Source organism: Musca autumnalis, unplaced genomic scaffold (genome assembly GCF_047663935.1).
Source record: "Musca autumnalis isolate F117 unplaced genomic scaffold, ASM4766393v1 scaffold_1, whole genome shotgun sequence".
NCBI classification, from domain to species: Eukaryota; Metazoa; Arthropoda; class Insecta; order Diptera; family Muscidae; genus Musca; species Musca autumnalis.
The window spans coordinates 216378499-216393931 of NW_027411644.1; the positions used below are offsets into that span (position 1 = coordinate 216378499).

Sequence of the window (15433 nt, forward strand, 5' to 3'; positions counted from 1 at the left end):
TTTCAAATTCAATTTTCATTTTATTCTTATAAAACAATCTTAGATTATCTTATAAATGATTATATACTTATAAATAGGTAATTATATCGATATTCCTATAAATCTTCATTTTAAGTTCGTTTATGCGTTCATAACGAAATCTTAGTTCGACATCATATTTTAAGGGGGAAGAAAATCAATGTGGACCCTATTATAGCGCTATATTAAGGTATTCCTGTCAATAAATTCATAGATAAACTATATCCATCAGGCGAAACTAAAATCTCGTATTGAAAGAAAATATTTATGAATGAATTATTTAAAAACAAATAGGTTTAATTAAGATTTTAATCAACGTTTACATTTAAACAATTTAGAATTTTGGTAAACTTCAGAATTTTGAATCGCTTTTTAAGCGTTGTAACCATGTAGATTTTTTTTGTAAAATTTAGAGTTACGCAGTAATTTGACTGCGGTATAAAACCACCCACAAAAATTAATAAAGCTAGTGTATAATTTATAATTGGCTTATAACTTTAAATTGTAGAATCAAGTATAAATATAATTGAAGAAAATTGCAGGTAAACAAAACATGACATCATATAGGCTGCTCTCCAAATGACCGCTTTGACCGACAGGTCTCCATTTGGTCGCACTCGGCAAAAAAGGTACTTACTCGAGGCTGGTATGACAATTTTAGGTACAGAATATTTGCAAATGTTAAATCAGCTGCTTTGTTGAATGTTGTGTGACGATGAACTCATCTCATGAGGTGTTATTCTCGCAGTTAGTTGATTTCTAGATGATGTCTTTCTCGATGATAAGTGTTGATAATTGATGAAAACTGTATTTTGTTGCGCTCTTCAATGATTTAACTTGCAATTGGTTCAACAACACAACGATGCAAAACGAATCTGGCAAAAACATTTAATTGTGGTATTTCCGTATAAATTCGATGTCAGCGAATCCGATCGCTGTTTCCGTCTTGCCTTCGTCTATTAAATTTGTCGATTTTTATTTTATATAACCGCACTAGCTCATCAGGAGTATTAAGAAAACACTGTTTATTTCTTTTTGTTTTGCTGATATTTGGATTTGTTTCCCAAAAGCTCGGTTTATTTCTCTTTTGTATTGACACTCTATTTATGGTGACTTTGTCATAGAATTCGTAAGAGTGCAAAATCTTTATTTCCAACCGATTCACGTATATTTGTTTTCTTGCTTATGTTGCTTTACGTCAAAATCGAATCACTAATTTCTTCTGTAGTCCTCGTTTTATTCGCTTAATTTTTCTTATAGTGGGATGTGACAATCTAAGTGAAACAAACACAATATCAATGCTATTTACTTTGGAACTTTTTTTTGTTTTGATTTGTCGTATTTTGAATCCGATAGTATGTTGCATGGTCAAGCGGGGCTCCTCAGCTGGTGATGTTACCAACCCCTAATGATCATATTCAGGCGGCTCGTGGTCGGACTTGGCAAGAGGATGAGAGCATAAATGAGTCCCATGCTGGAGTGCCTCCCAATTATTCAACTTACATGCCAGTTTATTGTATGTCCAAGGGGGACATGACGTTGATTAATGATTCAGTAGAGGGAGTGTGGGGTGTCCACAAATAAGTTTAGTGGCGTCACAATATATGTGCAGCGGTTGTGGTATTGCAAAATTCGTATTATTCCTTTCTTTTTGTTAAACATGCTGCGTTTCATGAAGACCAAACAAGCTGTGATTTCGTTTTTTTTATAGTTGGTTGGCGGCGCAGAAAAGTTCGTGTTCCCCATAGATAAAAAGCAATTCTTGTTAATTTCTTTTCTTTGCACGTGTGCTTTTTCATAGAGGCCAGAAAATTCTGACAACGAGTGATGTGGAATATGCATTAATTGAAATTCAGGTACCGATTATCCATGTGAACAATTACTTGTGAATACAAGGGACACCTAACTTCAAGCGGAACTTAGCGTAAATTCCGACGTAAGCGTAGGCGTATATAAAAATAATTATTGTTTTTTTTAAAAAAAAGCGAAAGCAAAAATATCCTCCTATACAAAAATAATTATATAGATGTATTGATGGGATTAATGACGTAATAGGGAATTTTCACCAAATACCATAAATTGCCAAATAAAAGGCGTAAGGGGCTGAAATTTTGAAAGAAACCGTACGATTTGTTGGAGATCAGTTATTTTTTTGTGTGTTGTGGAGTGTAGCCTGACAATTCACAATAAGCTGACAATTGATGTCAATAAAAAAATGGAAAACCGCCATGAAAATTCCAAATGAAACGAAAAGGTAAAGGAAAATTGGTAATAAAAATGGTTTTCTCGGGAAAAATAGCATTTGGCGGGAATATTCTACCCTTATAAATAGCCGATGAGAGATAGACAAACCGTCATTTTGCAGCAGCGGACGTTACATACTAAATCCTCGTCAGTGTTAATAAGTGCCAAACAGATATAACCAAGAGTGGCAATAACATAACAAAGTAAACAAATTGTTTAGTTCAAAGTAATAAACGTTTTATTGTGAGTAAATAAAAACTGGTGTAGCTTTTGTTACAGTTGTTGATTGTGGTGTTTGTGGTGTTTTGTTCTTTTTATTTAAAGAATCTGCCGTGGAACTGCTGATTTGGTGTTGCACTGGCCTTCTTATTGATTTTGACAAAGGCCAGTGCATAAACTTTATCCCCATACACATAGTCTGCGCACGACTGTGGCTACGTTGGATGTTTTGACCGTTGATGGTTTTTTTGTTTGGAGACAGGAAATTACGATCTCGTCTGAAGGCCAGGAAGGAGAAAATATTTATTGGCCCGCCAAGTGTATTGTGCGAGAAAAGAACCACTCCATTCGTATGTGATAGCCCCTCCTTTTGATTGAAAGGTGCGCTAAAAATAAAAACCCAAACCAATCAGTATACCGAAAGAGGCGATTATAAGGTAAAGTGTCTTACCGTTAATGTGTATGTCCGTCCTTGTTGGTCGAGTGCAAAAAGATTATAACAAGCTGGAGCGTTGATTTCAGCTGCTAAAAGAGAAAAAGAATATCGATTAGAAAAGAAATCTGTTTGAAAGAGGAAATAATATATTTACATATAAAAGAAGAGCATTTGATGATAAAAAGAAAGCGTATTCCATATTAAATAAGGTCATAATAGTGTGTAAGTTTTCGTTCAAGTAAATTGCTTATTTTTGTAAGGGAATAATACTACACGGAAAAATAGAGGTAGTGTACAGGCTGAGTAAATCAAAGAAATAGGAAAGATATTAGGACTGCAGATAAATTCTGTTTGACAACATAGTGGTTGTAGTTCCGTCTAATTGAGCTCCATTAGTCGAAGGTAAAGAATTAAAGTGTGCCGATTAATTAAGGCGAATTTGCAGGACTAAAAAAATTTCTAGGATCTATGATTGACTCCAAATGAGCCATTATTGAAGATATTGCGAAAGATAGTATTATTTCTAACTGGAAACTTGGAAAGATTGTTAACGGCATAGGATTTAAGAATTTGTTCAATAACTATAAAATTAAATGTTTTTTTAATAAAAATATGTTTGTGTAATGTTCTGTGAAGGTATATAAATATGGTTGTTTAAGTCAATTTGAGTGGAAGGTGATTGGATGAGGTAAGTGTAGGAGCGTGGTGTGTGGTTTTTGGGGTCCGAATAGAAGATTAGGGGAGCCTTCGGACCATGGAAGGGAGGGCACAGTGTGGGATTGGAAAAATCAAGGTCCCCGTGTAAATGAAGAGCGAATTGGGCATGTTATTGTGGATCGTTCAACTATCATGTTAGTCCTCTGGGATTGATTCGGCGGGTTGAGTTCCCATGACCATATGAGACGAAAGAGCTAGTTGGCAAGCCAAGAATCATCGCCGTGAAGGAGGTACATAATAGATATGGCGCCCAAACGAAAAAAGAAGAGAAATAGGCTAATGGCGCGGGGCAAAATGGCGGCACAAAGTGACGCTATTAGGCAAAGGCGTTGTTAGTCAAGTTAGTATATGTACAGAAAGACCAAAGTACATCCAATAGAAGACTAGAATGTGAAAACAATAAACCAAATGAAATTAAAAAAATGTCATGGTTTGACCTGGATGTAATAGAGCATCCAAACTGATAGTACGGTTTTGAAGTGCAATATTATATCCAGAACGACAAAGATATCAATTTCACCATAGTACACCGAATAAGAGCTATAACTCGTGAGTTCCTACTATTGACCACGACCGTAATGTAATTATTCGATTTTTTTTATATTTTGATCCGTTAAACGATAGTTGATATAGGAAACTATAGAATGGAAAAAAATGCAAATACCTTTTGGCAAGAAGTATCCAGAATTGAACATTTTGCAAGATTCATTTATACGTGAACAGCTTCTGAATTACTTTGAAAAGAAAGTCATGTGGAATATAGTTACTGTTACCTGTTAAGATAAATTGTGACTGGATCTTCATTAACACGACCCCATGGGGGAACACTGTCATTTATAATGTCATACGAAAAACAAATAATATACCACACAATGCTCTATATGAACCTCTGAAAATACAATCATACCTTCCACGATTATAATATATGTTTTAACTTGTTGAATAGTAGAAATAAATGTGTTTATATATGTTTTAAGTGTTTTGGTGGTACATCTATATATGAAAACAGTGATATTAAGAATCACATTACTAAGATTGTCTCTGAATATCAAAATTGGTTAATCTGATGAGATAACGTGGCACATAAAAAGATCAGTGAAACATATAAGACTTGTTAGTCCATTTGATATAGTTTGGGTCATGAGCTATTACACGCGCTATCAGAAAAAAACAACTAAAAGAAGTAGGCCTGAGACATTTGACATCAATAGATCGGTTTATTTTCCAGAACACAGTAAACAAAGAAGAACAAATATGGCCGAGAATAATAATAATGGCATGAACGGTTTTCAATTTATTGATATGGCAAATTCCATTTTAAGGCGGGATCAAAACAATGGTAATGGCAACAATAATAATGCCGTAACACAAGTTGGAGCTGAAAATGATGATATTTTGGACTCTAGTATTAGAAGTTTAGTCCAAAGTGAAGCAGCATCGGTTCAAAAATCTTTGGAAGAGAAAGTTCAAAGTCTAGTTCAAAAAGAAATGTCAGATGTTCGTAAAATGATAGAGAACTTATCTAAAAATGTCCAGGATTTAGCAGCAGCGGTTAGTGTAGTCCCAAAATCTAATCAAGAGAACCAAAACGGTAAGGAAAGATCCACTAATAGTGCTTCCAATAGGTCAGCAAATAACTTGGCGAATGCGACAGCAGAAAGTAGCTCGGCTAACAACAATATGAACTTCCTCAATGAAACTCTCAAGATCAGGGTAGACAAATTAGGACTCAGTTTTAGTGGGGATCCTCGAGACATACGAGTCAATGATTTTATATACCGCCTTGAAGAAATGCGTAAACAATACAACATTCCATGGAACGAAGTACTGAGAGACTTCTCATTTTTAGTTACCGGCCAAGCTAGGGAGTGGTATTGGCTTCATAGGCAAACATACGTAAATATAGATTGGGAGGGTTTAAAACAAGCTCTGCTAAGTCAATACCAAAGCCCCCAATCCAAATTTGACATCCTGAGGGAACTCCTGGAGCGTAAACAAAAACCCAATGAATCGGTGAATGCGTATTTTCATGAGATGGGGCTTCTGCGATCTAGACTTATGCAACCCCTATATGAACATGAAATTATTAAAATTATAAAAGGAAACATCAGGGAAGACATAAAACGTCATGTTTATCAAATGACGATTTCTACTGTTGAACAGCTTCGTATAGAATGTATCGAGGCAGAGCGGAATTTTCCTCGCCGCGATACAAGGCCTTTGCCAGCACCCCCACGTCAAATAAGGCAAGTTAGTGAAAGATATGATAATGAGGCCGAATATGTCTCTGGCGATTACCAACCAGAAAATGAGGACAATATATCTGCCTTGCGTGTACAACAGCAAAGAATGCCAGTAACCTGTTGGAACTGTCGTGAGCCCGGACATGTTTTCATGGAATGCCCTGCTGAATACAGAAAACTTTTCTGTTATCGGTGTGGGAAACCGGATACCACTACCCCTAAATGTCCACATTGCCAGGGAAACCCGAAAAGGGGCGTGGAGAAGGCAGGAATTTCACGTCCGACGGACAATCCTGTCAATCAAAACAAATAAATTTTGGAAACGTTAAGATTTTAAGTAACGATAGAAATAAGAACAATGTAGTTAGGAATAAGATTAATATTAGTAAAGATACCTTTTATGCCGGAGAGCGACATTATATGCCTTTAGAAACACGTCAACAAAATTATGAAAGGGTCAAAGATCGAATTTTTAATTCAGAAGTCAAACCAATACCTAAGAAAGTGATGAAAATGCGTGAAAAGTCCTTTCAGTGGAGAAAACAAAAACGGTGTTTAGTTGAATCTATTCAAACAGTCACCAAACAGAAAAATGATCCGCGAGTTTTTGCAGAAATAAATATTATGGGCAAACCCATTCAAGGCTTGCTAGATACAGGAGCGTCTGTTAGCATGCTTGGAAAAGACTGTCAGAAATTGGTTGAAGAATTAGATATTCCCATAATTCCAATGAAGAGCAAAGTAACAACAGCTGGAGGAATCGCATACACAGTACTAGGCAAAATTAATGTAGCGGTTAGTTATAAAGATATTGAAAGAGAGATTAGTCTATTTCTTTGCCCAGAACTGGAACAAAAATTGTATTTGGGGATTGATTTCTGGCGTGCATTTGAGTTAGCACCGGAAGTATTAGGTGTGGCTGAAATTGATTCAGAGAAAGTTCAGCAAGACATGATCCAAGATAAGTCCACATCCAAACTAAATCCGCACATTTTGACAAAAGAACAATCGGAAAGGCTAGAGGAAGTTAAAAAGAGCTTCATCACCTTCGAAGAAAAAGGTCTGGGGTGTACAACCTTGGAGAAACATGCGATAAAGTTGATTGAAGGGGCGGAGCCGGTGAAAGATCGTCACTATCCGATGTCACCTGCTGTACAGGCCATAACCTACGCTGAAATAGATAACATGCTAGCTCTTAAAGTGATTGAGGAAAGCGATAGCCCGTGGAGCAACCGCACTACAATCGTGAGGAAGCCTGGAAAAAACAGATTCTGCCTCGATGCGCGCAAATTAAATAAACTAACGGTCAAAGATGCGTATCCGCTACAAAATATCGAGGGTATCCTGAGTCGAATCGATGAAACCTATTTTATTAGTAGCGTGGATCTAAAGTATGCATTCTGGCAGATCGAGCTTGAAGAAGAAAGTAAACCGTACACCGCTTTTACAGTCCCAGGTCGTCCATTGTACCAGTTCCGCGTGATGCCATTCGGCTTGTGCAATGCCGCACAAAGATTGTGCCGACTGATGGACAAAGTCATTCCACAAAGGCTTAAAGAGAATGTCTTCGTGTATTTGGACGACCTACTGATAATTTCGGGTGATTTTGAAACACACATGTGGTTGTTAAGTGAGGTGTCAGAATGCTTACGGAAGGCCAACCTTACTATTGGATTAAAAAAGTCGCAATTTTGCTTTAAACAATTAAAATATCTAGGTTTCATCATCGGCGAGGGAGTCCTGAGAACCGATCCGGATAAAATAGAAGCGATCAGGCGAATCAAAATTCCGAAAAATCAGCGAGAAGTCCGTAGCTTTCTGGGAACAGCCGGGTGGTATCGGCGTTTCATAAAAGACTTTGCATCGATATCTGCACCTCTGACCGACACCCTCAAAAAAACTAAAAAGTTCAATATAGACCAGAAAGCGATAGAATCGTTCGAAATGTTGAAAAAAGCGCTTACAACAGCGCCAGTACTTCGTCACGCAGACTTTTCTAGGCGATTTTTCATTCAGTGTGACGCTTCTGAATACGGCATAGGCGCAGTATTGTTCCAATTGAACGACCACGGCGAAGAACACCCAATAGCTTTCTTTTCGCAGAAGCTGAATTCATGCCAAAGGAACTACAGTGTCACGGAAAAAGAATGCCTCGCTGCCGTGATGGCCATTAAGAAGTTCCGCCCCTACGTAGAATTAATGGAGTTCACCGTGATAACTGACCACGCAAGCCTCCAGTGGTTAATGAACCTGAAGGACCTAAGCGGACGTTTGGCACGATGGTCTCTCCAACTACAGAGCTACAACTTTGAGATCGAGCATCGAAAAGGAAAGGACAATATTGTCGCTGATATGCTCTCTCGGCTTCCAACAGCAGATGAACTGGATGTAGATCAGGTTTTCGACTTCGAAACAAATGAATTCGACAGCGAGGAATACCAAGAACTGCGTGAAAATGTAGAAAAAAATCAGGAACGACTCCCAGATTTGAGAATAGTCAACAATATGATTTTCAAGAAAGCACTAGCTACATCGTATAATGAAATGCACGAGTTTCAGTGGAAACTATGGGTGCCGGAAACATTAACACATACTTTGATCGAACAGGCACACGAACCACCGACGGCGGCTCATGGAGGTTTTCACAAAACCCTAAACCGTCTGAAAGAAAAATATTACTGGCCTAGAATGTCATCTCAGGTGCGACAATACGTATCCAAGTGCACGACATGCAAAGAAACTAAACCAGCTAATGAGTATACCCAACCTACCATTGGGAACGAAGTTGTCACCGACCGTCCCTTCCAGAAACTCTACATCGATTTCTTAGGTAAATACCCCAGATCCAAAAGCGGAAATGCATTTATTTTTATTGTCGTGGATCATTTTAGTAAATTCACGTTCCTAAAGGCAATGAAGGAGGCAACTGCGTCGAATGTGGTGAAGTTTTTGATCGAGGATATATTTAGAAAATTTGGGGTCCCTGAAGTCATCCACAGTGACAATGGAGCGCAATTTATAGCCAAATCGTTTAAAGAAATGATTGAGACCTATGGTATTAACCATATTCAGACAGCCCCGTACTCCCCACAGTCGAATGCTTCGGAACGGGTAAATCAGTCAGTATTAGCCGCGATTAGAGCATACCTAGAATCCGATCATAGAGACTGGGACTTATACTTGACCGAGATAGAGTGTGCATTACGTACCTCTGTACATACAGCCACTGGGGGGACTCCATTTTTTTCTTTATTTGGGTACAACATGTACACCCATGGGGCAGATTACAAACTTGCCCGAAAACTCAAGTCCCTAGCTGACCATGAAATATCCCAACTAGATCGAAAAAATAGGTTGGAACTCATACGTGAAAAAATCAAGCAAAACATGCATAAGGCATATGAGCAAAGCGCTAAACGGTACAATGTGAGGGCCCGTCAAATTCAATTCGCCCCCGGTCAAGAGGTCTTTAGACGAAATTACGCACTCAGTGATTTCGGGAAAAATTTCAATGCCAAGTTCGCTAGAAAATTTATGAAATGCCGCATAACTAAACCGGTAGGTAATAATATGTATGCCATAGAAGATGTGCAGGGGCGACCGCTGGGTACATGCCATGCAAAAGATTTAAAAAGGTAGATTTATTGTCTGAATAGGAGTTATATCACAATCAACATGACGTCGAGTAAATATGCAATACTGTCTTATTTTGGGAAGTTGGTGCGAGATGGGGTATCTAACATGCCGTAAGACACCGAGCTTTACGCGCATGACTATGGTTTACAAGCTTTCTGAAGTGCCCAGGAACTCCGAAGCAATATACACGAGCTATGTGTGTACAGTTCGAGTAATAGGCAAAAAAAAAAAAAAAAACATAGAAAAGAAGTTGCTGTAGGAACACATGTTTTAGAAAAAAATCCTTACGTTGTATTTAGCAAGAAATATTAATCAGTTGCAATCCTCGATATTTTATTCGTTTGCGAAAGTAAGAATTGTCCCACCCTTTTTGCCACCCTTTTTTCCTATTTTTGGGGTAGAGAATGGGAATCGCAAAAAAAAATAATAATAAATAAGGGAACAGTCTGCTTTAGCTTAGTCCTTATACCATACGTATAAATAAACCAAGAACGACTGTCACGTATTGAGTGTCTAATCGTAATTCGGACGTCTAAATTCCCCCATAACCCAAACACGGTATCAAAAAAATAAAGCAGTAAGCTATTCTTAATTGTAATCAGAACATTTCTCTGTATGCAAAGATATGGGGCGTTACCCAGGTTTAGGATCCGTATGGATTTGATCACAAAAAAAAATAACCATAATATATCAAAGGGAGTCAACGGTTTTATGACAGTCACCTGCGTAAATAACATTTGTGATATCTGTGCATATATGTGCTATATACCCCATAATTACCCAGCAAACCAAATGTCGGATGTCCGACACGTCTTAACAATTTCGGAAGCAACGTCGTTCAGATTTCGTTCCGATTTCTAAACGATTTTTCGGACCGGAAATAGTTCAGATTTAGTACCGATGTCGTTCCGATTTCGGAACGAACGTCGGAAAGAAATTTCCTTTCCTAATTTCCCAAGGATTTTCTTCAGATTTCGTTACGAAATCGGATCGAAATCGATACGATGTCGCTCCGACAATTCGTTCCGAAATTCTGTCAACCACTTCATACAACTTTCGTTAAGATTTCGTTAAGATGTCGGTACGATTGGTTTGCTGGGTAATTACCCCTTGTTAAAGAGCAGTGTGTGTTCTACAAAATACGTATATGTATATGTTGGAAGTTGTATTTTTTTTACGACAAACAAAGACAAAAAATAGAGAATCGCACCAAAGAAGAGTAATATGTTGTACACACACACCCACACACACACCAACAACATAGGGTGGAAAGTTTGCGGAAGAATGTAAAAAGTTTCTTACCAAAACAGACAGCTAACTTTTCTATCTATAAGTGGAAGATTTTGGTATAGAGTGTGAGCCATTAGAATCCCATTAATGTAAAGACAGAGGGAGAAGATCACTACAGAGAACTCACATCTAATAAAAAAAGTAGTAGAATACTCCACTCAAGCAATCGAAAAAAAAAATAATAATTTTATGCTGATCTACAGTTATAAGATGAAAAGAGGTTGAGTTTCTATAAAACCCAAGTCCTCGCCCGGCAAATTCTGGAATAAAAACATATTGTAAGATGCCAGATTCTGGTACTTTATAATATAAACATAATCTAGGCGAAAGACATACCGTCAAGAGCTCAGAGGTTTAAGTAGAACGGGACAAGTCTGTTCTCTATCTAATAACCTGACTAATAGTTTCTTGTATGGCTACTACAAACCGGTGGTGGCAGATAGAACAAATTCATGACGTATTTACTTATTCATTTATGTTCATAAACAAATCAGGGAACGAATAAAACCACGCAAGGCATGTTTATATAAGGTAGAAGTGACAATCAGCGGTTTTCATTTTTTTTGTAAATTTAGTTTTCAAAATGTAATAGGGTCTTCTCATGAAATTCGAAACGTGTTACCATAAAATAATGTTTTCCATCCTAATCGTCTAATGAAAAATGCCTACGAGTGTTCTGAGTGCGTTATATTTACATTTTGATTCAAATTTGATCTATTTTAGAGGTTTTTCAAAATGTATTTATGCTTTCCTGGAAATTTTTTTTGGAACGACCCTATTATTCAATAGTTTCTTGGACAATTAATTTTCAATAATAACCATGTAGTTTTGTAGATTTGGTAGTTGTTGTAATTCATACATATACCTTATATAAATTTGCCTTGAGATCATGTAGGTACACCAAGTATTATATGTCCAAAATATTTTAGACGGAGGTAGTCTTTCCTGTATGTGTACCCTATTAGTTGGATTGGGGATGTTTGGCATGTAGTCTTTGACGGGAGAGAGTGTCAATATTCATCTAGGCAATACTTTCAGTAGATTTGAAATATATTATAAATATATGTCGGGAAATATAATATGGTTTCGATTATATGGAGGTGGTTAATCTGTCATGCCGTTCTGACAGGTTCGGCATCACATTATAAGGATATCTTGCTTGAGACCACTGAAGTATTCTCCTTGAATATATATGTTCAAAAATACTCAGGTACATAGTAAAGTTTCAAAGTGAACTGTAGGAAGTTGTAAAGTAGTAACTTAACTAGGGTCTCCAGCCCGTTGGGTCTTAGTAATTGAAAGCGGTCAAATTGAGATTGCAAGCACTGAAGATTGGAAGACATAACAGCATACTATTTAGGGGCAGATGTCATAAAAAAAAAAACACCGACAGATCGGGTTTTGTTTCTTTGTGTTGTATGCACGACCACAATTAATTAATAACCTTCAATTCATTATGTTAGGAATAATTCTGGAAAGAAGGACGAACACGAAAAAATAAACACTGTCACTAAGAACCAAATGAATAAATAACACACACTTCACATGTATTAGAACAGTCTATTTTGAGCAAATAAAAACATTGGATGGTTATGACATGCTACCTTTAGATTACATAAAACATCGGTGAGGCACATAACACCACATAGACACACATCCACATACCGCAAATAGAACTGGGGGTAAATTCACGTTGCAAGATGCAAAAAGGCGCCGTTCCTAGGGAAACGATAGGTTAATGCCGTAGTCGCTGAAATATAACCAGTTTTACTTACAGGCTTCAATCATAGTGCCCGGCATGAGACTGGCAGGGTGTGGGAGTTCCCCACGTGGAACGTAGACGTACTGCCATGCACATCGATGTCTTCATTGTGACCTCTAAGACCTCGAAGTTTTGTTGCATGGTCAAGCGGGGCTCCTCAGCTGGTGATGTTACCAACCCCTAATGATCATATTCAGGCGGCTCGTGGTCGGACTTGGCAAGAGGATGAGAGCATAAATGAGTCCCATGCTGGAGTGCCTCCCAATTATTCAACTTACATGCCAGTTTATTGTATGTCCAAGGGGGACATGACGTTGATTAATGATTCAGTAGAGGGAGTGTGGGGTGTCCACAAATAAGTTTAGTGGCGTCACAATATATGTGCAGCGGTTGTGGTATTGCAAAATTCGTATTATTCCTTTCTTTTTGTTAAACATGCTGCGTTTCATGAAGACCAAACAAGCTGTGATTTCGTTTTTTTTATAGTTGGTTGGCGGCGCAGAAAAGTTCGTGTTCCCCATAGATAAAAAGCAATTCTTGTTAATTTCTTTTCTTTGCACGTGTGCTTTTTCATAGAGGCCAGAAAATTCTGACAACGAGTGATGTGGAATATGCATTAATTGAAATTCAGGTACCGATTATCCATGTGAACAATTACTTGTGAATACAAGGGACACCTAACTTCAAGCGGAACTTAGCGTAAATTCCGACGTAAGCGTAGGCGTATATAAAAATAATTATTGTTTTTTTTAAAAAAAAGCGAAAGCAAAAATATCCTCCTATACAAAAATAATTATATAGATGTATTGATGGGATTAATGACGTAATAGGGAATTTTCACCAAATACCATAAATTGCCAAATAAAAGGCGTAAGGGGCTGAAATTTTGAAAGAAACCGTACGATTTGTTGGAGATCAGTTATTTTTTTGTGTGTTGTGGAGTGTAGCCTGACAATTCACAATAAGCTGACAATTGATGTCAATAAAAAAATGGAAAACCGCCATGAAAATTCCAAATGAAACGAAAAGGTAAAGGAAAATTGGTAATAAAAATGGTTTTCTCGGGAAAAATAGCATTTGGCGGGAATATTCTACCCTTATAAATAGCCGATGAGAGATAGACAAACCGTCATTTTGCAGCAGCGGACGTTACATACTAAATCCTCGTCAGTGTTAATAAGTGCCAAACAGATATAACCAAGAGTGGCAATAACATAACAAAGTAAACAAATTGTTTAGTTCAAAGTAATAAACGTTTTATTGTGAGTAAATAAAAACTGGTGTAGCTTTTGTTACAGTTGTTGATTGTGGTGTTTGTGGTGTTTTGTTCTTTTTATTTAAAGAATCTGCCGTGGAACTGCTGATTTGGTGTTGCACTGGCCTTCTTATTGATTTTGACAAAGGCCAGTGCATAAACTTTATCCCCATACACATAGTCTGCGCACGACTGTGGCTACGTTGGATGTTTTGACCGTTGATGGTTTTTTTGTTTGGAGACAGGAAATTACGATCTCGTCTGAAGGCCAGGAAGGAGAAAATATTTATTGGCCCGCCAAGTGTATTGTGCGAGAAAAGAACCACTCCATTCGTATGTGATAGCCCCTCCTTTTGATTGAAAGGTGCGCTAAAAATAAAAACCCAAACCAATCAGTATACCGAAAGAGGCGATTATAAGGTAAAGTGTCTTACCGTTAATGTGTATGTCCGTCCTTGTTGGTCGAGTGCAAAAAGATTATAACAAGCTGGAGCGTTGATTTCAGCTGCTAAAAGAGAAAAAGAATATCGATTAGAAAAGAAATCTGTTTGAAAGAGGAAATAATATATTTACATATAAAAGAAGAGCATTTGATGATAAAAAGAAAGCGTATTCCATATTAAATAAGGTCATAATAGTGTGTAAGTTTTCGTTCAAGTAAATTGCTTATTTTTGTAAGGGAATAATACTACACGGAAAAATAGAGGTAGTGTACAGGCTGAGTAAATCAAAGAAATAGGAAAGATATTAGGACTGCAGATAAATTCTGTTTGACAACATAGTGGTTGTAGTTCCGTCTAATTGAGCTCCATTAGTCGAAGGTAAAGAATTAAAGTGTGCCGATTAATTAAGGCGAATTTGCAGGACTAAAAAAATTTCTAGGATCTATGATTGACTCCAAATGAGCCATTATTGAAGATATTGCGAAAGATAGTATTATTTCTAACTGGAAACTTGGAAAGATTGTTAACGGCATAGGATTTAAGAATTTGTTCAATAACTATAAAATTAAATGTTTTTTTAATAAAAATATGTTTGTGTAATGTTCTGTGAAGGTATATAAATATGGTTGTTTAAGTCAATTTGAGTGGAAGGTGATTGGATGAGGTAAGTGTAGGAGCGTGGTGTGTGGTTTTTGGGGTCCGAATAGAAGATTAGGGGAGCCTTCGGACCATGGAAGGGAGGGCACAGTGTGGGATTGGAAAAATCAAGGTCCCCGTGTAAATGAAGAGCGAATTGGGCATGTTATTGTGGATCGTTCAACTATCATGTTAGTCCTCTGGGATTGATTCGGCGGGTTGAGTTCCCATGACCATATGAGACGAAAGAGCTAGTTGGCAAGCCAAGAATCATCGCCGTGAAGGAGGTACATAATAAGTATATCAATAATTATTCATTTAATCTGACACTTTTCTTTCTCTTTCGTTTTATTACTGAAAAGTTCGTTACTTGTACACAAAATCGGTTCAATTATTTGTTTTGTTTAATGGTGCTCTTGTTTTTATTTTGTGTGCTTTAGCTCATATTTGTACTAACAAAACAACTTCACTGCTTTCGTTTGATATTATACTTTACTTTTTCCTTTTGTTTGTTTTCAGCAGTTTTTTTCAACA

General features: G+C 37.3%; 1 long non-coding RNA gene across 2 annotated transcripts; it reads right to left on the bottom strand.

Annotated features, from left to right (window-relative positions):
* Positions 1–14369, bottom strand: LOC141389107 (uncharacterized). Of its 2 annotated transcripts, none has more exons than XR_012408989.1 (3): positions 12579–12719; positions 12408–12522; positions 1–3006 (listed from the first exon to the last, which is right to left on the bottom strand). It is a non-coding gene; the product is annotated as an uncharacterized lncRNA (long non-coding RNA). The 2 variants fall into 2 exon arrangements; XR_012408990.1 differs by lacking the exon at positions 1–3006 and adding an exon at positions 14255–14369 and having other exon boundaries at positions 12344–12522; positions 12579–14189.
* Positions 14370–15433: the final 1064 nt, after the last annotated feature.